This window comes from Somniosus microcephalus, chromosome 15 (assembly GCF_052327205.1).
Source record: "Somniosus microcephalus isolate GS21.2 chromosome 15, FLI_Smic_1.0, whole genome shotgun sequence".
NCBI classification, from domain to species: domain Eukaryota; kingdom Metazoa; phylum Chordata; class Chondrichthyes; order Squaliformes; family Somniosidae; genus Somniosus; species Somniosus microcephalus.
In genome coordinates, this window is record NC_141001.1 from 23,937,826 (window position 1) to 23,960,828 (window position 23,003).

The window sequence follows — 23,003 nt, forward strand, 5'->3', positions numbered from 1 at the left end:
GTTTCGATGAGATCCCCTCTCAGTCTTCTAAACTTCAGTGAGTATAAGCCCAATCGACACAATCTCTCCTCATACGTCATTCCTGCCATCCCAGGTATCAGCCTGGTGAATCTTCGCATGCTCTCCCTCCATGGCAAGAACGTCCTTCTTCAGGTAAGGCGACCAAAACTGCACACAATACACAAGGTGTGGTCTCACCAAGGCCCTGTACAACTGTAGCAAGACATCCTTGTTCCTGTACTCGAACCCTCTTGCTACGAAGGCCAACATACCGTTTGCCTTCTTAACCGCCTGCTGCACCTGCATGCTTTCCTTCAGTGACTGGTGCACAAGGGCACCCAGGTCTCTTTGCACTTCCCCTTCTCCCAATCTATTGCCATTCAAATAATAATCTGCCTTCCTGTTTTTGCCACCAAAGTGGATAACCTCACATTTATCCACGTTATAGTGCATTTGCCGTGTTTCTGCTCAATCACCCAATCTGTCCAAATCGTACTGGAGTTTCACGACATCCTCCTCACAGCTTACCCTCCCACCCAGCTTTGTGTCGTCTGCAAATTTGGAGATATTACATCCAATTCCCTCATCCAGATCATTAATATATATTGTGAACAGCTGGTGTCCTAGGACCGATCCTTGCGGTACCCCACTAGTCACTGCCTGCCACTCGGAAAGTGACCGTTTATTCCAACTCTTTGCTTTTTGTCCGCCAACCAGTTCTCTATCCAAGTCAATACCTTGCCCCCAATCCCATGTGCCTTAACTTTACACGCTAGTCTCTTATGTGGGACCTTATCGAAAGCCTTCTGAAAGTCCAAATACACCACATCCACTGGTTCTCCCTTATCTATTTTACAAGTTACATCCTCAAAAAATTCCAGTAGATTAGTCAAGCATGATTTACCTTTTGTAAATCCATGTTGACTTTGTCCGATCCTGTCACTGCTTTCCAAGTGCTCTGCTATTACATCTTTGATAATGGACTCTAGCATTTTCCCCACTACCGATGTCAGGCTTTCCGGTCTATAATTCCCCACTTTTTCTCTACCACCTTTTTTGAATAGTGGGGTAACATTAGCTACCCTCCAATCCATGGGTACTGTTCCAGAGTCTATCGAGTTCTGGAAGATGACCAGCAATGCATCTACTATTTCTAGGGCCACTTCCTTAAGTACCCTGGGATGTAGATTATCAGGCCCTGGGGATTTATCAGCCTTCAGTCCCATCAATTTTCCGAACACCATTTCCCTACAAATACTGATTTCTTTCAGTTCCACCCTTTCATCAGACCCTATGTTCCCCGGCATCTCTGGGAGGCTATTTGTGTCCTCCTTTGTGAAGACAGAACCAAAGTATGAATTTAGTTGGTCTGCCATTTCTCTGTTTCCCATTATAAATTCCCCTGATTCTGACTGCAAGGGACCTATGCTTGACTTCACCAATCTTTTTCTCTTCACATATCTATAAAAGCTTTTACAGTCAGTTTTTATGTTCCCAGCAAGCTTACTCTCATATTCTATTTTCCCTTTCTTAATTAATCCCTTTGTCCTCCTTTGTTGAATCCTAAACTGCTCCCAATCCTCAGGATTATTGCTTTTTCTGGCCAACTCATATGTCCTCTCCTTGGATCTTATGTTATCCCTAATTTCCCTTGTTAGCCACAGTTGAGTCACCTTCTTTGTTTTATTTTTATGCCAAACTGGGATGAACAAATTCTGTAGCTCATCCATTCGGTCTTTGAATGTTTGCCATTGCCTATCCACCGTCAACCCTTTGATGTAATGTTTTCCTGACTGACCTGTTTGGACACCATTCACACCTTTGATTGCTGTGATTATCTCTCTGCCGAGGTGTGATAAATGGCAGTTGGAAACATTACCTGTAAACATCTGACATGATTCTCCGACTATATAAGCTGTGTCTTTATGCTTTTCTCCACTTCACCTGGAGCACGAAGGAGCAGCGCTCCGAAAGCTTGTGATTTCAAATAAAGCTGTTGGACTATAACCTGGTGTTGTGTGACTTCTTACATTTGTCCACCCCAGTCCAACTCCGGCATCTCCACACCAACCCTTTGAGTGCCATTCCCCAATCAATCCTACCCAACTCGCTCCTCAGACCATCGTAGTTTCCTTTATTTAAATTGAGGACCCTAGTCTGAGTCAACTACTTCATTCTCCATCTTAATGAAGAATTCGAGCATGTTATGATCGCTCCGACCCAAGGGGCCTCGTACAACAAGATTGATAATTAATCCTTTCTCGTTGCATAATATCCAATCTAAGATGGCCTGATCTCTGGTTGGTTCCTCAACATATTGGTCCAGGAAACAATCCCGTAAACACTCCAGGAATTCCTCCTCCACATTATTGTTATTAATTTGGTTGGCCCAATCTATACGTAGATTAAAGTCACCCATGAATACTGCTGTGCCCTTATTGCACGCTTCTTTAGTTTCCCTTTTAATGTCATCCCCAAACTCCGCCTTACTGTTTGGAGGTCTATATACCACTCCCACTAATGTTTTTTTCCCCTTAGTATTTCTCAATTCTACCCATACAGATTCCACATCATCAGAGCTAATATCCTTCATTACAATTGTATTAATCCCTTCTTTAACCAGTAATGCTACCCCACCTCCCTTTCCTTTTTGCCTATCTTTCCTGAATATCGAATACCTCTGGATGTTGAGTTCCCAGTCTTGGCCACCCTTGAGCCACGTTTCCGTAATCCCAACCAAATCATATTCGTTTACCTCTATTTACGCAGCCAATTCGTCCACCTTATTACAAATGCTCCTCGCATTAAGACACAAAGCCTCAGGCTTGTTTTTTTAACCCTTTTAGACCTATTAGAATTATTATTTTCTGTGGCCACGTTTGATTTAAACCGTTGATTTCTCTGACTGCCACTTTTGTTTTTCTCCTTCCTATCTTTTGCTTTTATCCCTGTTTCCCTTTCCTCTGTCTCCCTGCTCAGGTTCCCAACCCCCTGCCATTCTAGTTTAAACCCCCCCGAAAAGTGCTAGCAAACCTCCCCGCAAGGATATTTGTCCCGCTCTGGACACGGGGACTGGCAGTGACTGGACACGGGGAGCAGCAGCTGCTGGACACGGGGACCGGCAGTGAGTGGACACAGGTTGCGGCAGTGAGTGACACGGGGAGCGGCAGTGACTGGACATGGGGACCGGGCGAGACTGGACACGGGGACCGGAAGTGAGTGGACACGGGGAGTGGCAGTGACTGGACATGGGGAGAGGCAGTGACTGGACACGGGGACCGGCAGTGACTGGGCACGGGGACCGGCAGTGACCGGGCACGGGGACCGGCAGTGACCGGACACGGGGACCGGCAGTGACTGGACACGGGGAGGGGCAGTGACTGGACAAGGGGATGGGCAGTGAGTGGACACGGGGACCGGAATGAGTGGACACGGGGAGTGGCAGTGACTGGACATGGGGAGAGGCAGTGACTGGACACGGGGACCGGCAGTGACTGGGCACGGGGACCGGCAGTGACCGGGCACGGGGACCGGCAGTGACCGGACACGGGGACCGGCAGTGACTGGACACGGGGAGGGGCAGTGACTGGACACGGGGAGGGGCAGTGAGTGGACACGGGGACCGGAATGAGTGGACACGGGGAGTGGCAGTGACTGGACATGGGGAGAGGCAGTGACTGGACACGGGGACCGGCAGTGACTGGGCACGGGGGACCGGCAGTGACCGGGCACGGGGACCGGCAGTGACCGGACACGGGGACCGGCAGTGACTGGACACGGGGAGTGGCAGTGACTGGACAAGGGGATGGGCAGTGAGTGGACACAGGGACCGGCAGTGACCGGACACGGGGACCGGCAGTGACTGGACACGGGGAGGGGCAGTGAGTGGACACGGGGACCGGAATGAGTGGACACGGGGAGTGGCAGTGACTGGACATGGGGAGAGGCAGTGACTGGACACGGGGACCGGCAGTGACTGGGCACGGGGGACCGGCAGTGACCGGGCACGGGGACCGGCAGTGACCGGACACGGGGACCGGCAGTGACTGGACACGGGGAGTGGCAGTGACTGGACAAGGGGATGGGCAGTGAGTGGACACGGGGACCGGCAGTGAGTGGACAAGGGGAGCGGCAGTGAGTGGACACGGGGAGCAGCTGGGACTGGACACGGGGAGCGGCAGTGACTGGACACGGGGAGTGGCAGTGAGTGGACACGGGGACCAGCCGTTGTTGTGTATGTATCTTTAAGGGAATAACTGGTCTTAGACTGCAGTACTGGCAGTGACCACCCCTGTATAAAAGGCCCTAGCAGGCTTCTGTAGTTTCAGTTTCAAGCTGCCTCTTGTTTAGTAAAGTACCTGTTAAACTGTTCTCCCGAATCCGTGTATTATTGAGGCGCGGACTTTACAGTGGCGACGAGTCAGTTCGAACTCACCTGCAGTGTGGCATCATCTCACGGGGATCTCGCCTGAAAGGAAGGTCCTGGAAGGTCGTAGTCTGAGCAACGGGCGTCGACCGAGGGCAACCACCCAAAGAATCCATCGGTGTTTGGAGAATTGCGGGAGAGACTGTGGTTCCAGCGAATCGTGCTGGTAGCAGGTAGTGCGCTGACCCTTCCGGACTGCGGCGGGCTCAAGCTCGATCGAGCAGCTCCACAAATCGGGCCGCACAGCGTCGCCGGGAAAAGAAAACAAGAGAGAGAGGGTGGAGCGCACAGGGCGCGGTCGGTGCTCGAGAACAGGACAGCGGAGAGAAACTAAACGGGGGGGGAAGGAAAACGAGACGCGCCAAAGCTGCGGGTCGCCGCCATTACCCCATAGAACGCTAGGAGCAGCGTGGCAGTAAGGGGAAGAAGCAAAAGCGCGGGAGGCGTCATTTTAAATCGCCCAAGATACCGAAAAGTGGCAGTATCACTGCTTTTGACAATGAGGTAGAAGACTGGACCACGTATGTGGAAAGAATTGAAGTGTACTGCAAGGCAAATGAGGTGGCTGATGGCAAGAGGGCGTCAGTATTATTAAATCTGATGGGTGCGAGTACGTACGGCTTATTGCGGAATTTAATTACCCCAGCTAAACCAATGGAGAAAAGTTTTGAGGAGATTGTTCATATCTTACAGGAACATCTAAGCTGATAGCAGAAAGATTCAAGTTCCATAAAAGAAACCAGCACAAAGATGAGAGCAATGCTGACTATCTTACAGAACTACGCAAGTTATCGAAGCACTGCCAGTTCGGAGCAGGACTGGCAGACACCTTACGGGATAAGTTTGTCTGCGGGCTCCAGAGTGAAGGAACCCAGAAACGACTACTTTCAAAAAAGGACCTGACGCTAGAACAGGCTTTCAGCGTGGCAGTATCCTACGAAGCAGCAGCACGGGGAGCTGCGGAAATACAACAGAAACCACAAGAATACAGCGCTAACGAAATGGCGTATGGAGCCAAAAAGTGCTACCGCTGCGGCAGAACAACCCATGAGCAGAAGGACCACTGGTTTAAAGACAAAATATGCAGGCAATGCGGGAAAATGGGACATATAGCAAGAGTCTGCAGGTCGGGAAAGAAGACCAACACGACAAGAACTAATAAGGAACAGTACAGGAAAGTAAAGAAACTGACAGATAGTAGTTCAGAAGATCAGGAGAGTGATAAGGACTCCGGGAGCAGGCGACTAAGTTGTTTAAAGTTACACAACGTGATCGCAAAAGAAGATCACCGAACCATTTGGGTCACCCTCATGATAGCAGGGTCCCCAGTGAAGATGAAATTGGACACAGGATCAGCCCTAACTGTCATGAATTGACGAGACTATGAGCGGCTATTCTCACACATACCCTTAAAGGACACGTCCATTGTATTGAAGACATACACGGGGCAAAAGGTCTACCCCAGAGGAAAAATAAGGGTGCCAGTTGAATATAACGGAAAGGAAACACAGAAACTATACATGTATATACTACAAGATGGAGGACCACCATTATTGGGACGTGAATGGATCCGAAGACTACAATTGGATCGGCATTCCATTCTGGCACTAACTGTGACTGACAAAAAAGATGATGACATCGCACCTGGACGTCTGTCACAAATTCTATCTGACGTGGAAGAGGTGTTCCAACAAGGACTTGGGATTCTAAAAGGAGTAAAGGCAACCATAAAGATTGAGGATAACGCAACCCCAAAATTTTTCAAGGCCAGACCGGTGCCATACGCGATACGCCCAGCTGTGGAAGCTGAACTGGAGAGTCTGGAGCGTTCGGGGGTGCTGTCTAAGGTGGACTGGAGCGAGTGGGCCATACCCATCGTTCCTGTAATGAAGAAAGCATTGAGCAGCACGCCTGGGGAGCCAAGGAAGGTTCGCATCTGTGGGGACTTCAAGGTGACTGTGAACCCAGTCCTGCACACAGTACAGTATCCGCTTCCGCGGATAGAAGATATTTTCGCCTCACTATCTGGAGGGAAACGTTTTACAAAGATTGACCTGGCTCAAGCGTATCTACAAATGGAGGTGGAAGAAGCATCTAGGAAATACCTCACGATAAACACTCACAAAGGCCTTTACCAGTACAATCAACTGGTATTTGGGTAGCATCGGCCCCGGCTATGTGGCAGAGGGCAATGGAACAAGTCCTGCAAGGGATCCCGGGGACCCAGTGTTATTTGGACGATATCCTGGTTACGGGCGAAAATGACAATGAACATCTTGCCAACCTGGAACAGGTGCTCACGAGATTGCAGGAATATGGGCTTCGAGCCAACCGCCCCAAATGCGAGTTCTTCAGGAGAAAAATCTCGTATTGTGGCCACATGATTGATGAGGAAGGGTTGCATAAGTCGCCGGACAAGATTGAGGCTGTAGTCAAGGCTCCAGCACCAGAAAATGTGTCGCAACTGAGGTCGTTCCTCGGGTTGGTGAACTACTACCATAAGTTCTTGCCGAATTTATCTACAATTCTGCACCCACTGAATGCCCTGCTTCAAACTGGTGTAACATGGAAATGGAGTGATGAGTGTAAGCGTGCCTTTCAGGAATGCAAATGCCAAATCACTTCAAAGAAGTATTGGCCCACTACAACCCAACACTACCGATTCGGTTGGCATGTGATGCGTCACCTTATGGCATTGGAGCGGTGCTGTCACACAAATTCCGTGATGGTTCAGAGAGGCCACTAGCTTTTGCATCGCGCTCGCTAACCTCAGCCAAGCGTAACTACGCCCAGATTGACAGGGAGGCCCTCGGCCTGGTGTGGGGGGGTGAAGAAGTTCAATCACTTTCTGCATGGGCAGAAATTCACCCTACTGACTGATCATCAGCCCCTGGTCTCAATTTTTAACCCAAAGAAGGGCGTTCTGGTGATGACGGCGCAACGGCTGCAAAGATGGTCACTTTTTCTAGGGGCACATCAGTATGACATAGAGTACAAAGGTACGAAACAACATGGAAACGCTGATGGGCTGTCGCGCCTACCGTTGCCTACGGCAGAAGAAGCACCTGCAGTGGACCCAGTGGAGATATTCCATGCGACCATAGTCGAATGTTTGCCTGTTACAAACGCAAGTATTGAGAAGGAAACCCGAAATGACCCGACACTCTCTCGGGTCTATGATTTGACGGTGAAGGGATGGCCAGCATATGGCGACTCACTGTTGCCAGCATTCTCGCCAAGGAGGGAACAGCTGTCAGTGTGCCGGGGAACCTTGATGTGTGGATCCTGAGTGGTAATTCCACCCAAGTTCAGAGATAGAGTACTCAATGAGCTTCACGAGGGTCATCTGGGAGGGGTAAAAATGAAGAGCCTAGCCAGGGCGTTTGTGTGGTGGCCGGGAATCGATAAAGAAATCGAGGATATGACCAAGAGATGCACAGGATGCCAGAAGGTTCAAAACGCTCCACCACAGGCCCCGCTACATCCATGGGAGTGGCCCTCGTCTCTATGGCAATGGGTACACATTGAGTCCATAAATGGACCAGCGAAATCAATGTTTCTAATTGCTGTGGACGCCCATTCGAAATGGCCAGAGGTCATTAAAATGTCCTCCACCACCACGGAGCAAACTATTGCAGTCCTAAGGACCATCTTCGCCAGGAATAGGTTGCCAGAACAGATCTGTTCCGACAATGGCCCACAGTTTGTGTCTGAGGATTTCCGGAGGTTCCTGAAGAATAATGGGGTGAAACATTACACATCTGCCCCATATCATCCAGCCACAAATGGATTGGCTGAGAGGTTTGTTCAGACCTTTCAGAAGGCCATCAAGGCAATGTGTAATGACGACATACCACTGCAACACAAGGTGGACAACTTCCTGTTTGCTTACCGGAATGCGACACATGCAGTAACCAACCAAACTCCAGCCGTACTGTTTTTCAACCGGAGACTAAGATGTCGCTTGGATTTGCTCAAACCAAACATAAGATGAGATGTTGAGGATAAGCAGTTCCAGCACATAAATGAGAAGCCAACCAGGAGCTTCAAGATAGGGCAACCAGTCTTGACCCTCGATTACCGAACAGAAAAATGGCAGCCAGGCACGATATGCACAAAGCAGGGACCACTAATGTACACAGTGGACATTGGAGAGAGCATCGTGAGACACCATGCTGACCAGATTCTAGAGTCACAGTAACAAGCCAAACCTGTACCACAAGCATGTGCACCTGGTAATGAGCCCGAAGTACAGATTGCGTCTACCTCAGAAGCAGGGGTATTGGAAGCTGACGAACCAACCAATGACAATGAGCCAGAATTGACTCCACCGCCAGAACAGGATACTTGAGAAAGGCGCTATCTAGTCCGGATCAGGAAGCCTCCTCAATGACTGAACTTATAAATGACTATTTCAGTTGATGTATATATTACTGAGAAAATTGTAATTGTAATTAGTTATTATTTAGTTGTTAAATGAATGTTATGTACTGTTTATCTAAAAGGGGAGGAATTGTTGTGTATGTACCTTTAAGGGAATAACTGGTCTTAGACTGCAGTACCGGCAGTGACCACCCCTGTATAAAAGGCCCTAGCAGGCTTCTGTAGTTTCAGTTTCAAGCTGCCTCTTGTTCAGTAAAGTACCTGTTAAACTGTTCTCCCGAAGTCCGTGTATTATTGAGGCGCGGGGAGCGGAAGTGGCTGGATGCGGGGAGCGGAAGTGGCTGGGCGCGGGGAGCGGAAGTGGCTGGGCGCGGGGAGCGGAAGTGGCTGGGCGCGGGGAGCGGAAGTGGCTGGACGCGGGGAGCGGAAGTGGCTGGACGCGGGGAGCGGAAGTGGCTGGACGCGGAAGTGGCTGGATGCGGGGACCGGGAGTGACTGGACGTGGGGACCGGGAGTGACTGGACGCGGGGAGCGGCAGTGATTGGACACAGGGACATAGAAATATAGAAGATAGGAGCAGGAGTAGGCCATTCCGCCCCTCGAGCCCGCTCCGCCATTTAATGAGACTATGGCTGATCATCCAAATTCAGTACCCTGTCCCTGCTTTCTCCCCATATCCCTTGATCCCTTTAGCCTTAAGAAATATATCTAATTCCTTATTGAATATATTTAATGAATTGGCCTCTACTGCCTTCTGTGGTAGAGAATTCCACAGGTTCACCACTCTGGGTGAAGAAATTCCTCCTCATCTCTGTCCTAAATGGCTTACCCCTTATCTTTAGACTGTGACCCCTGGTTCTGGAGTCCCCGACCATCGGGAACATCCTTCCTGCATCTAGTCTGTCTAGTCCTGTTAGAATTTTATAAGTTTCAATGAGAGCCCCTCTCATCCTTCTAAACTCGAGCAAATATAAGCCTAATCGACCCAATCTCTCCTCATACGTCATTCCTGCCATCCCAGGTATCAGTCTGGTGAATCTTTGCTGCACTCCCTCCATGGCAAGAACAGCCTTCCTCAGATAAGGCGACCAAAACTGCACACAATACTCAAGGTGTGGCCTCACCAAGGCCATGTACCACTGCAGCAAGACATCCTTGCTCCTGTACTCGAATGCTCTCGCTATGAAGACCAACATACCATTTGCCTTCTTAACCGCCTGCTGCACCTGCATGCTTACCTTCAGCGACTGGTGCGCAAGGGCACCCAGGTCTCGTTGCACTTCCCCTTTTCCCAATCTATTGCCATTCAGATAATAATCTGTCTTCCTGTTTTTGCCACCAAAGTGGATAACCTCACATTTATCCACATTATACTGCATCTGCTATGCATCTGCCCAATCAACCAACCTGTCCAAATCATACTGGAGTTTCTCTGCATCCTCCTCACAGCACACATGCCTGTTATGTTCATAAATAACTAGACATTCTTATTATGAACAGCTAGCTTGAACTAGTCACTTTATTCAGCCATGTGGACTTGTACAGCATCCATCTTGACTACTGCTTTGTGGGTAGCCTAGTGCATCGTGGGTAGTCCCTTACTTAAACATACAGCTCCACCTAGTGTACCATTCTAGAATGACATGTTACTGATCATTACAACGCCCACCCAGCTTTGTGTCATCTGCAAACTTGGAGATATTACATTTAGTTCCCTCATCTAGATCATTAATATATATTGTGAATAGCTGGGTCCTAGCACCGATCCCTGCGGTACCCCACTCGTCACTGCCTGCCACTCGGAAAAAGAGCCATTTATTCCAACTCTTTGCTTCCTGTCTGCCAACCAGTTCTCTATCCAAGTCAGTACCTTACCCCCAATCTCATGTGCTTTAACTTTGCACGCCAATCTCTTATGCGGGACCTTATCAAAAGCCTTCTGAAAGTCCAAATACACCACATCCACTGGTTCTCCCTTATCTATTCTACCAGTTACATCCTCAAAAAATTCCAGTAGATTAGTCAAGCACGATTTACCTTTTGTAAATCCACGATGCCTTTGTCTGATCCTGTCACTGTTTTCGAAGTGCTCTGCTATGGACTCTCGCATTTTCCCCACTACCGATGTACGGCAGCGACTGGACACGGGGAGCGGCAGCGACTGGACACGGGGAGCGGCAGCGACTGGACACGGGGAGTGGCAGCGACTGGAAAAGGGGAGCGGCAGCGACTGGAAAAGGGGACCGGCAGCGACTGGACACGGGGACCGTCAGTGACTGGACACGGGGACATAGTAACATAGAAGATAGGAGCAGGAGTAGGCCATTCGGCCCCTCGTGCCTGTTCCGCCATTTAATGAGATCATGGCTGATCATCCAAATTCAGTACCCTGTCCCTGCTTTCTCCCCATATCCCTTGATCCCTTTAGCCTTAAGAAATATATCTAACTCCTTCGTGAATATATTTAATATAAGTTGGCCTCAACTGCCCTGTGTGGCAGAGAATTCCACAGGTTCACCACTCTGAGTGAAGAAATTCCTCCTCATCTCAGTCCTAAATGGCTTATCCCTTATCCTTAGACTGTGACCCCTGGTTCTGCACTCTCCCGCCATCAGGAACATCCTTCCTGCATCTAGTCTGTCTAGTCCTGTTAGAATTTTATAAGTTTCAATGAGATCCCCTCTCATCCATCTAAACTCTAGCGAATATAAGCCTAATCGACCCAATCTCTCTTCATACGTCATTCCTGCCATCCCAGGTATCAGTCTGGTGAATCTTTGCTGCACTCCCTCCATGGCAAGAGCATCCTTCCTGAGATAAGGAGACCAAAACTGCACACAATACTCAAGGTGTGACCTCACCAAGGCCCTGTACAACTGCAGCAAGACATCCTTGCTCCTGTACTCGAATCCTCTCGCTATGAAGGCCAACATACCTGTCAGGGCGAGGCTGGTTCTGGACCCAAGTGCAGACAGACGAGGCGAGAAGCAGGTATGCAGTCTTAAATAAAAGTACTTTACTAGAATCACACAGGTAGACAGTTACAAACATGGGAGCTCAAGACAAGCTACCACTAGGCCAATGGCTTGTCAAGACTGAGCACAGAGGGAAGAAACAACAGAACTTAAATACAAGCAACACCAGGTGAAACCAATGAACCTGATAAAAGGCAGTTAAGTAAACAAGTAACAATTAACAAAGGGAAACAAACAAGTGAAGGTGCCATCTAGGGGTTACTGAGGGAAATAACCGGCACCCTCTCAGGACCCCCTCCCCTAGGAACGGCTCCTGACCTTCCTCCTGGATAATCAGGGTGGCGACGGCGAAAATCCCTGATGAGTTCAGGATCCAAAATGTCCCGGGCCGGAACCCAGGAACACTCTTCAGGACCATAACGCTCCCAGTCGACCAGGTATTGAATGCTCCTCCTAACCCGGCGACTATCAAGGAGGCGACGGACAGTGTAGGCTTGCTGACCATCGATCAAGCGGGGCGGGGGGGGGTGTGGGGGCGGGGGAGGTCTGGAAGCAGGGACCAAGGGACTGGTAAGTACCGGCTTGAGGTGAGAGACGTGGAACGTGGGATGTATCTTCATCGACCGAGGAAGGAGGAGCCGGTAGGCCACAGGGTTTACTTTTTCCAAGATCCTAAACGGTCCGATGAACCGGGGAACCAACTTGCAGGACTCCACATGGAGCGGAAGATTCCGGGTAGACAGCCAGACCTTCTGTCCGGTCCGGAACCGAGGAGCTGGGCGGTGGTGTCGGTCAGCCTGCACTTTCTGCCGAGAAGAAGCGAGCTGCAAGGCAGATCGGACCCTCCTCCAGGTACGGCGGTGGCGTTGGACGAACCCCTGGGCAGCCGGGACTCCTACCTCCCTCTCCTGTTCAGGGAAGAGTGGCGGTTGGAAGCCATATTGACATTCGAAAGGTGAGAGGCCCGTGGAGGAGCTCTGAAAGGTATTGTGCGCGTACTCTGCCCAGACCAGATACTTGCTCCAGGTGGAAGGATTGGAGGACACAAAGCTTCTTAGCACCCTTTCCAGATCTTGGTTGGTTCTCTCAGTCTGGCTGTTCGACTGTGGGTGGAACCCAGAGGAGAGACTGACAGAAGCGCCCAGGAGGGAACAAAAAACCTTCCAGAACCTGGATGAGAACTGGGGACCACGGTCAGAGACGACATCCAGGGGCAAGCCATGGAGGCGGAAGACATGCTGGACAACCAGCTGGGCAGTCTCTCTGGCAGAGGGAAGCTTGACAAGAGGGACGAAGTGAGCAGCCTTGGAAAAGCGATCGACCACAACTAGGATGGTAGTGAATCCCTCAGATGGAGGTAGCCCGGTGATGAAATCCAGGGAGATATGAGACCAGGGACGGCTGGGGATGGGCAAGGGATGCAGGAGACCAAGCGGGGGTTGTTGGGATGTCTTGTTCTGGGCACAGACGGGACAAGCAGAGACAAAGGCCCGGGTGTCGGCTTCAATAGAGGGCCACCAGAACCTCCTCTTCAGGGACTCGAGAGTCCGACGGATCCCAGGATGACCAGTCAATCGAGAAGAGTGCCCCCATTGAAGGACCTGGGCGCGCACCTGACTGGGGACATAAAGGCTATTAGGAGGGCCTCCTCCAGGGTCAGACTCCTGACGTTGGGCCTCTTGCACCACAGTCTCAATCTCCCATGCGACGGGAGTAACGATGCAGGAACTGGGGATGATAGGTTCCGGGGTCCGGTCCTTTTCCGAGGGGTCAAACTGGCGAGAAAGGGCATCCGGTTTGAGGTTCTTAGACCCTGGGCGGTACGACAGGAGAAAGTTGAACCGGTTAAAGAAGAGAGCCCACCTGGCCTGCCGAGGGTTGAGGCGCTTGGCGTCCTGGATATATGTCAGATTTTTATGGTCGGTCCAGACGACAAAAGGATGCTCTGCTCCCTCCAACCAGTGTCTCCACTCCTCCAAGGCCAACTTAACTGCCAAGAGCTCCCTGTTGCCGACATCTGCTGGCTTCAGACGACGGGAAAAGAAGGCACAGGGATGTAGCTTTTGGTCCTTAGGGGAGCGCTGGGACAGGACAGCCCCGACTCCAATATCCGAGGCATCCACCTCTACGATAAAGGGCAGAGTGGGGTCCGGGTGTACCAGGATGGGAGCAGAGGTGAAGCGTTGTTTGAGCTCCTGGAAGGCCCGTTCCGCTTCAGAAGACCAACTGAACCGTAGAGATGAGCCCTTGGTCAATGCGGAGAGGGAGGCAGCAAGGGAGCTGAAGTTGCGGATGAGGTGTCTGTAAAAGTTGGCGAATCCCAGGAACCGCTGAACCTGCTTAACCGACGTGGGACGCGGCCAGTTCAAGATAGCTTGAACCTTGCTGGGATCCATCTGGACGCTTCCACAGGAGATGACGTAGCCCAGGAAGGTGACCTTAGAGACGTGGAATTCACATTTCTCGGGTTTGACAAAGAGACGGTTCTCCAAAAGCCTCTGCAGAACCTGTCTGACATGTTGGACATGCTGCTGGGGGGACTTTGAGAAGATGAGAATGTCATCCAAATAAACAAACACGAACTGGTTCAGCAGGTCCCAGAGCACGTCATTGACCAGAGCTTGGAAGACAGCAGGAGCGTTAGTGAGACCAAAGGGCATGACGAGGTATTCCCAGTGACCACTAGGGGTGATAAAGGCAGTCTTCCATTCATCCTCCTCCCTAATGCGGACCAGGTTGTACGCGTTGCGGAGGTCAAGTTTGGAGAAGATGGTATCTCCCTGCAGCTGCTCAAACGCTGAAGACATCAAAGGGAGAGGATAGCGGTTCTTAATGGCAATTTTGTTAAGCCCCCGATAGTCTATACAAGGCCTGAGACCGCCGTCCTTCTTCTTTACAAAAAAGAAGCCAGCACCCGCTGGGGCGGTGGAAGGGCGAATGAAACCTGTAGCGAGGGCTTCCTTGATGTATTCGTCCATGGAAACATTCTCAGGGCCAGAGAGAGAGTAGAGCCGACCCCGAGGGGGGCTAGTGCCAGGCAGGAGATCAATGGCGCAGTCGTAGGACCGGTGTGGGGGGAGTGTAGTGGACCGCCTCTTACTAAACACAGCAAGGAGGTCCGAATATTCAGGGGGCACATGAGCAAGGTCCAGCTGATCAGCTGGCTCGGGAGAGGAAGGACGGGGTGGACTAGGGAAGACCTTAAGACAGTTGGCTAGACATGAAGGACCCCACTCCAGCACAGTCCCGGTAGTCCAGTCAATGTGATGGTTGTGAAGAGAGAGCCACGGATGTCCAAGAACGAGAGGGAGCTCAGGTGAATCGATAAGGTGAAACTGCAGCAACTCTTGATGTCTCTCCCCTACTTGGACATGTAATACTCCGGTGATATGATGAATACGCCCAGAACCAAGGGGCCTGCCGTCGAGGGCGGTGACTTGTAAAGGCTTGTCAAGGCGGGAGAAAGGAATTTTCAGGCTGCGCACAAGGGTGGCATCGATAAAACAGCCAGCGGCCCGGAGCCAACAAACGCCTGGAGGTTGTACTGTTGTCCCTCCCAAGAGAGACGAGTGGGAAGCAGGGTTTGGAAGACAGAAGGGGTAGGAGAAGGGATTTGATCTGTCTGTATTTTCCCAATCCTCCTGGCTTTTTCCTGAAGCTCAGGACATGTGGCTCTGAGATGGCCATACAGGCCACAGTAAAGACAACACCCCTCTCTCAGTCTCCTCTGTCTCTCAAACTGGGAGAGCTGAGTTCTGCTGAGTTGCATAGATTCCTCTTCGGTGCTAACAGGTGGACTCGGGGGTACTTGGAAACTCTTGGTCAGATTCGAAACACCGGAAGATCTCACCTCTGTGGAAGTAGTGAATCTCCTCTCTCTACCATGCTCCCGGAGGCAGTTATCCACTCTGATGGCAAGGGAGATGAGCATGTCAAGGTCCTCCGGAACCTCTCTGGACACCAGTTCATCTTTGATAGATTCAGAGAGGCCATGAAGAAACGTGGAGAGAAGGGCCTCGGTGTTCCAGAGGCTTTCCGCAGCGAGTGTGCTGAATTCAATGGCAAAGTCGGCTACGCTGCAGTTGCCCTGGCGGAGATTCAAAAGTCTCTTAGCTGCCTCCCGTCCACTCACAGGATGGTCAAAGACTTTGCTCATCACTTCGGCGAAAAGGAGAATGTCCGAGCAGACGACAGATTGCTGCTCCCAGATAGCGGTAGCCCAGGCGAGAGCTTTTCCCCGAGAGTAGTGATATGATGAACGCTACCTTAGAGCGGGGTGATAGGAACATGGAGGGTTGGAGTTCAAAAACTAGGGAGCTCTGGGTCAAGAAGCCGCGACACTTGCCCGGATGACCGTCATAGCGCTCTGGCGTGGGTAGGCGAGGCTCTCGGTGAGTCTGGAGGTCGGCGACCGGTGGGGTAGTATCCAAAGGAACTGACTGAGGAGGAACATCCTGAGCAGAAGCCACAGCAGCTGGGTGTTGAATGGTCTGAGTCCACATATCTACCTTGTCTGAAATGCTTTGGAGAAGTTGCTCAAGGCTGCCGAGGAAAGCACCTTGAAGGGAGAGAATAGCACAATATTCCTCCACCACTGCTGGGTCCATACTGGCTCTGTCTTGCTGTCAGGGCGAGGCTGGTTCTGGACCCAAGTGCTGACAGACAAGGCGAGAAGCAGGTATGCAGTCTTAAATAAAAGTACTTTACTAGAATCACACAGGTAGACAGTTACAAACATGGGAGCTCAAGACACACTACCACTAGGCCAACAGCTTGTCAAGACTGAGCACAGAGGGAAGAAACCACAGAACTTAAATACAAGCAACACCAGGTGAAACCAATGAACCTGATAAAAGGCAGTTAAGTAAGCAAGTAACAATTTAGCAAAAGAAAACAAACAAGTGAAGGTGCCATCTAGGGGTTACTGAGGGAACTAACCGGCACCCTCACAATACCATTTGCCTTCTTAACCGCCTGCTGCACCTGCATGCTTACCTTCAGCGACTGGTGCACAAGGACACCCAGGTCTCATTGCACTTCCCCTTTTCCCAATCTATTGCCATTCAGATAATAATCTGTCTTCCTGTTTTTGCCACCAAAGTGGATAACCTCACATTTATCCACATTATACTGCATCTGCTATGCATCTGCCCAATCAACCAACCTGTCCAAATCATCCTGGAGTTTCTCTGCATCCTCCTCACAGCACACACACCCACCCAGCTTTGTGTCGTCTGCAAACTTGGAGATATTACATCTAGGTCCCTCGTCTAGATCATTAATATATATTGTGAATAGCTGGGGTCCTAGCACCGATCCCTGCTGTACCCCACTAGTCACTGCCTGCCACTCGGAAAAAGAGCTGTTTATTCCAACTCTTTGCTTCCTGTCTGCCAACCAGTTCTCTATCCAAGTCAGTACCTTACCCCCAATCCCATGTGCTTTAACTTTGCACGCCAATCTCTTATGCAGGACCTTATCGAAAGGCTTCTGAAAGTCCAAATACACCACATCCACTGGTTCTCCCTTATCTATTCTACCAGTTACATCCTCAAAAAATTCCAGTAGTCAAGCACGATGTACCTTTTGTACATCCACGATGCCTTTGTCCGATCCTGTCACTGTTTTCCAAGTGCTCTGCTATTACATCTTTTATAATGGACTCTAGCATTTCCCCACTGCCGATGTCAGGCTGTGACTGGACACGGGGAGCGGCAGTGACTGGATATGAGGAGCGGTAGTGACTGGACACGGGGACTGGCAGTGACTGGACACAGAGAGCGGCAGTGACTGGACATGGGGAGTGGCAGTGACTGGAAACGGGGAGTGGCAGTGACTGGACACGAGGAGGGGCAGTGAGTGGACACGGGGACCGGCGGTCACTGGACACGGGGACCAGCAGTGACTGGACATGGGGACCGGCAGTGATTGGACACGGGGACCGGCAGTGACTGGACAAGCAGACCAGCAGTGACTGGACACGTGGAGAGGCAGTGACTGGACACGGGGAGTGGCAGTGACTGGACAGGGGAACCGGCAGTGAATGGACACGGGGAGCTGCAGTGACTGGACACGGGGAGCGGCAGTGACTGGACATGGGGAGCGAAAGTGACTGGAAAAGGGGACTGGCAGTGACTGGACACGGGGACCGGCAGTGAGTGGACACGGGGACTGGCAGTGACTGGACACGGGGACCGGCTGTGACTGGACACGGGGACCAGCTGTGAGTGGACACAGGGACCGGCTGTGAGTGGACACAGGGACCAGCAATGACTGGACACGGGGACCGGCAGTGACTGGACACGGGTTGCGGCAGTGAGTGGACACGGGGACCGGCAGTGACTGGAAACGGGGACCGGCAGTGAGTGGACACGGTTTGCGGCAGTGAGTGGACATGGGGAGCGGCAGTGACTGGACACGGGGACAGGGAGTGACTGGACACGGGGACCGGCAGTGACTGGACACGGGGAGAGGCAGTGACTGGACACGGGGAGCGGCAGCGACTGGACACGGGTACCGGCAGTGACTGGACACGGGTTGCGGCAGTGAGTGGACACGGGGAGTGGCAGTGACTGGACACGGGGAGAGGCAGTGACTGGACACGGGAACCGGCAGTGACTGGACACGGGGACCGGCAGTGAGTGGACACGGGGAGCGGCTGCGACTGGACACAGGGAGCAGCAGCTACTGGACACGGGCACCGGCAGTGAGTGGACACGGGGACCGGCAGTGACAACACGGGGAGCGGCAGTGACTGGACATGGGAGTGGCAGTGACTGGACACGGGGAGCAGCTGTGACTGGACATGGGGAGCGGCAGTGAGTGGACACGGGGACTGGCAGTGAGTGGACACAGGGACCGGCAGTGACTGGACACGGGGAGCGGCAATGACTGGACACGGGCAGCAGCTGTGACTGGACACGGGTACCGGCGGTGAGTGGACACGGGGACCGTCAGTGACTGGACACGCGGAGCGGCAGTGACTGGACACGCGGAGCGGCAGTGACTGGACACGGTGACCGGCAGTGACTGGACACGGGGAGTGGCAGTGACTGGACATGGGGAGCTGTAGTGACTGGACACGGGGACCGGCAGTGACTGGACACGGGGACCGGCAGTGACTGGACACAGGGACCGGCAGTGACTGGACACAGGGAGCGGCAGTGACTGGACACGGGGAGCGGCAGTGACTGGACACGGGGAGCGGCAGTGACTGGACATGGGGAGCGGCACTGAGTGGACACGGGGAGCGGCAGTGACTGGACATGGGGAGTAGCACTGACTGGACACGGGGAGCAGAAGTGACTGGACACGGAGACAGCAGTGACTGGACACGGGGAGCGGAGTGACAGGACACGGGGAGCAACTGTGACTGGACACGGGGAGGGGCAGTGACGGGACATGGGGAGCGACAGTGACTGGACATGGGGAGGGGCAGTGACTGGACATGGGGAGTGGCAGTGACTGGACATGGGGAGCGGCAGTGACTTGACACGGGGAGCGGCAGTGAATGGACACGGGGAGCGGCAGTGACTGGACACGGGGAGCGGCAGTGACTAGACACGGGGACTGGCAGTGAATGGACACGGGGAGCGGCAGTGACTGGACATGGGGAGGGGCAGTGACTGGACATGGGGAGTGGCAGTGAGTGGACATGGGGACCGGGAGTGACTGGACACGGGGAGCGGCAGTGACTGGACACGGGGACCGGCAGTGACTGGACACGAGGACCGGGAGTGATTAGACACGGGGACCGGCAGTGACTGGACACGGGTTGCAGCAGTGAGTGGACATGGGGAGCGGCAGTGACTGGACACGGGAACCGGCAGTGACTGGACACAGGGAGTGGCAGTGACTGGATACGGGGAGCGGCAGTGATTGGACACGGGGACCGGCAGTGACTGGACACGGGTTGCGGCAGTGAGTGGACACGGGGAGCGGCAGTGACTGGACACGGGAATCAGGATTGACTAGACACGGGAACCGGCAGTGACTGGACACGGGCAGTGGCAGTGACTGGACACGGGGAGCGGCAGTGACCGGACAAGGTTTGCGGCAGTGAGTGGACACGTGGAGTGGCAGTGACTGGACATGGGGAGAGGCAGTGACTAGACACGGGGACTGGCAGTGACTTGACACGGGGACCGGCAGTGAGTGGACACGGGGACCGGCAGTGACTGGACACGGGTTGCGGCAGTGAGTGGACACGGGGAGCGGCAGTAACTGGACACGGGGACCGGGAGTGACTGGACACGGGGAGCGGCAGTGACTGGACACGAGGCGTGGCAGTGACTGGACATGGGGCGTGTCAGTGACTGGACACGGGTACCGGCAGTGACTGGACACGGGTTGCGGCAGTGACTGGACATGGGGAGTGGAAGTGGCTGGACAGGGGGACCAGCAGTGAATGGGCACGGGGAGCTGCAGTGACTGGACACGGGGAGTGGCAGTGACTGGAAAAGGGGACTGGCAGTGACTGGACACGGGGACCGGCAGTGACTGGACACGGGGAGCGGCAGTGACTTGACGTGGGGTGCGGTAGTGACTGGACACGGGGAGCGGCAGTGACTGGACACGGGGAGCTGCAGTGACTGGACACGGGGACCGGCAGTGACTGGACACAGGGAGCGGCAGTGACTGGACACGGGGAGCGGCAGTGACTGGACACGGGTGGTGGCAGTGACTGGACACGGGGAGTGGTAGTGACTGGACACGGGGAGGGGCAGTGAGTGGACACGGGGAGTGGCAGTGAGTGGACACGGGGACCGGTAGTGACTGGACACAGTGAGCGACAGTGAGTGGAGACAAGGAGTGGCAGTGACTGAACATGGGGATGGGCAGTGACTGGACACGGGGAGCGGCAGTGAGTGGACACGGGGACCGGCAGTGACTGGACACGGGGACCGGTAGTGACTGGACACGTTGAGTGGCAGTGAGTGGACACGGGGACCGGCAGTGACTGGACACGGGGACCGGTAGTGACTGGACACGTTGAGTGGCAGTGAGTGGACACGGGGACCGGCAGTGACTGGACACGGGGAGCGGCAGTGACTGGACACGGGGAGCGGTAGTGAGTGGACACAGGGCTGGGCAGTGACTGGACACGGGGAGCGGCAGTGTACTGGATACGGGGACCGGCAGTGACTGGAGACGTGGACCGGCAGTGACTGGACACGAGGACTGACAGTGACTAGACACAGGGAGTGGCAGTGACCGGACACGGGGCACGGCACTGACTGGTAATGGGGAGCATTAGTGACTGGACACGGGGATCAGTAGTAAATGGACATGGGGAGCAGCAATGTTTGAAGGTCTGTCCACCCTTTTAGCCTAGGTTCATGCATAGTATCAACGGATAGGTTGGTAGGGGAGAGAATATTTGCAGCTGAATGAGGAAATCTCCTGAATGATTAAGAGGAACAGTCTCAATCAACAAAGTGAAATCGTTTTCTGCTTTAAGTATAAAAATAGTTTTTAGCCTGGGACAACTGAATTTTAAAAAGAAATGAAGGCAATGCCATTAGATATATCCCTTATATGGCAGACTAGAGGGAAGTTTAAGTCAACCAGCCCTATCCTCATTGACTAGCTTAGGTTGATGTACTTGCAGGTAATTCACAACTTGTTTGACAGCAACAAAATGATCCCAGTGTGGAAGCAAAAGTCCAAAGCAGTCTGAAAAATTAAATATCCTTTATTTCAGCATAGCTAATATAAATTGAATAGACAGCTGCCAGAGGGAACCACACTCGATGACAGTTTAAGCAGAGCTCAGTCGATGCACTAACACAAGCCTAAAGTCTCGGAAATTAGAGAGCGTGGCCACAATTTCACGTGTGATGTCATCAACGTTTCCCTCTAACCCCCAAGCCAGGTCAGTTGAAAGGTTAGAAGCTCCATTGCAGAGAGTGGTTGCCTGGGCTCACTGCTGCTCGTGCCCCATGTGAAGTCTGGGCTCGCTGCTGATCGATCCCCATGTGAAGTCTGGGCTCACTGCTGCTCGAGCCCCATGTGAAGTCTGGGCTCGCTGCTGCTCAGAGCACCATCCCCGGGCTCACTGCTGATCGGAGCCCCATGTGAAGTCTGGGCTCACTGCTGCTCGAGCCCCATGTGAAGTCTGGGCTCACTGCTGCTCAGAGCACCATCCCCGGGCTCACTGCTGATCGGAGCCCCATGTGAAGTCTGGGCTCACTGCTGCTCAGAGCCCCATGTGAATTCTGGGCTCATTGCTGATCGAGCCCCATGTGAAGTCTGGGCTCACTGCTGATCGAGCCCCATATGAAGTCTAGGCTCACTGCTGATCGAAGCCCCATGTTAAGTCTGGGCTCAGAGCTGCTCAGAGCCCCATCCCCGGGGTCACTGCTGCTCAGAGCCCCATCCCCGGGGTCACTGCTGCTCAGAGCTCCATCCCCGGGTTCACTGCTGCTCGGAGCCCCATCCCCGGGGTCACTGCTGCTCAGAGCCCCATCCCCGGGGTCACTGCTGCTCAGAGCCCTATCCCCGGGGTCACTGCTGCTCAGAGCTCCATGCCCGGGGTCACAGCTGCTCGGAGCCCCATCCCCGTAGTCATTGCTGCTCAGAGCCCCATCCCCGTGGTCATTGCTGCTCAGAGCCCCATCCCCGGGGTCACTGCTGCTCACAGCCCCATCCCCGGGGTCACTGCTGCTCAGAGCTCCATGCCCGGGGTCACTGCTGCTCAGAGCTCCATGCCCGGGGTCACTGCTGCTCGGAGCTCCATGCCCGGGCTCACTGCTGCTCAGAGCCCCATCCCCGGGCTCACTGCTGCTCAGAGCTCCATCCCCGGGTTCACTGCTGCTCAGAGCTCCATGCCCGGGGTTACTGCTGCTCAGAGCCCCATCCCCGGGCTCACTGCTGCTCGGAGCCCCATCCCCTGGCTCACTGCTGCTCGGAGCCCCATCCCCGGGCTCACTGCTGCTCGGAGCCCCATCCCCGTGGTCACTGCTGCTCAGAGCCCCATCCCCGTGGTCACTGCTGCTCAGAGCCCCATCCCCGTGGTCACTGCTGCTCGGAGCCCCATCCCCGTGGTCACTGCTGCTCGGAGCCCCATCCCCGGGCTCACTGCTGCTCAGAGCTCCATGCCCGGCGTCACTGCTGCTCAGAGATCCATCCCCGGGCTCAATGCTGCTCGGAGCCCTATCCCCGGGATCACTGCTGCTCAGAGATCCATCCCCGGGGTCACTGCTGCTCAGAGATCCATC

The 23,003-nt window shown here is 53.3% G+C and overlaps 1 protein-coding gene across 1 annotated transcript in view; it reads right to left on the minus strand.

Moving 5' to 3' along the window:
* Positions 1–23,003, minus strand: part of LOC147106581 (inactive serine protease PAMR1-like) — a 275,461-nt gene that overhangs the window by 251,624 nt on the left and 834 nt on the right. The gene's annotated exons all lie outside the window — the stretch shown is intronic.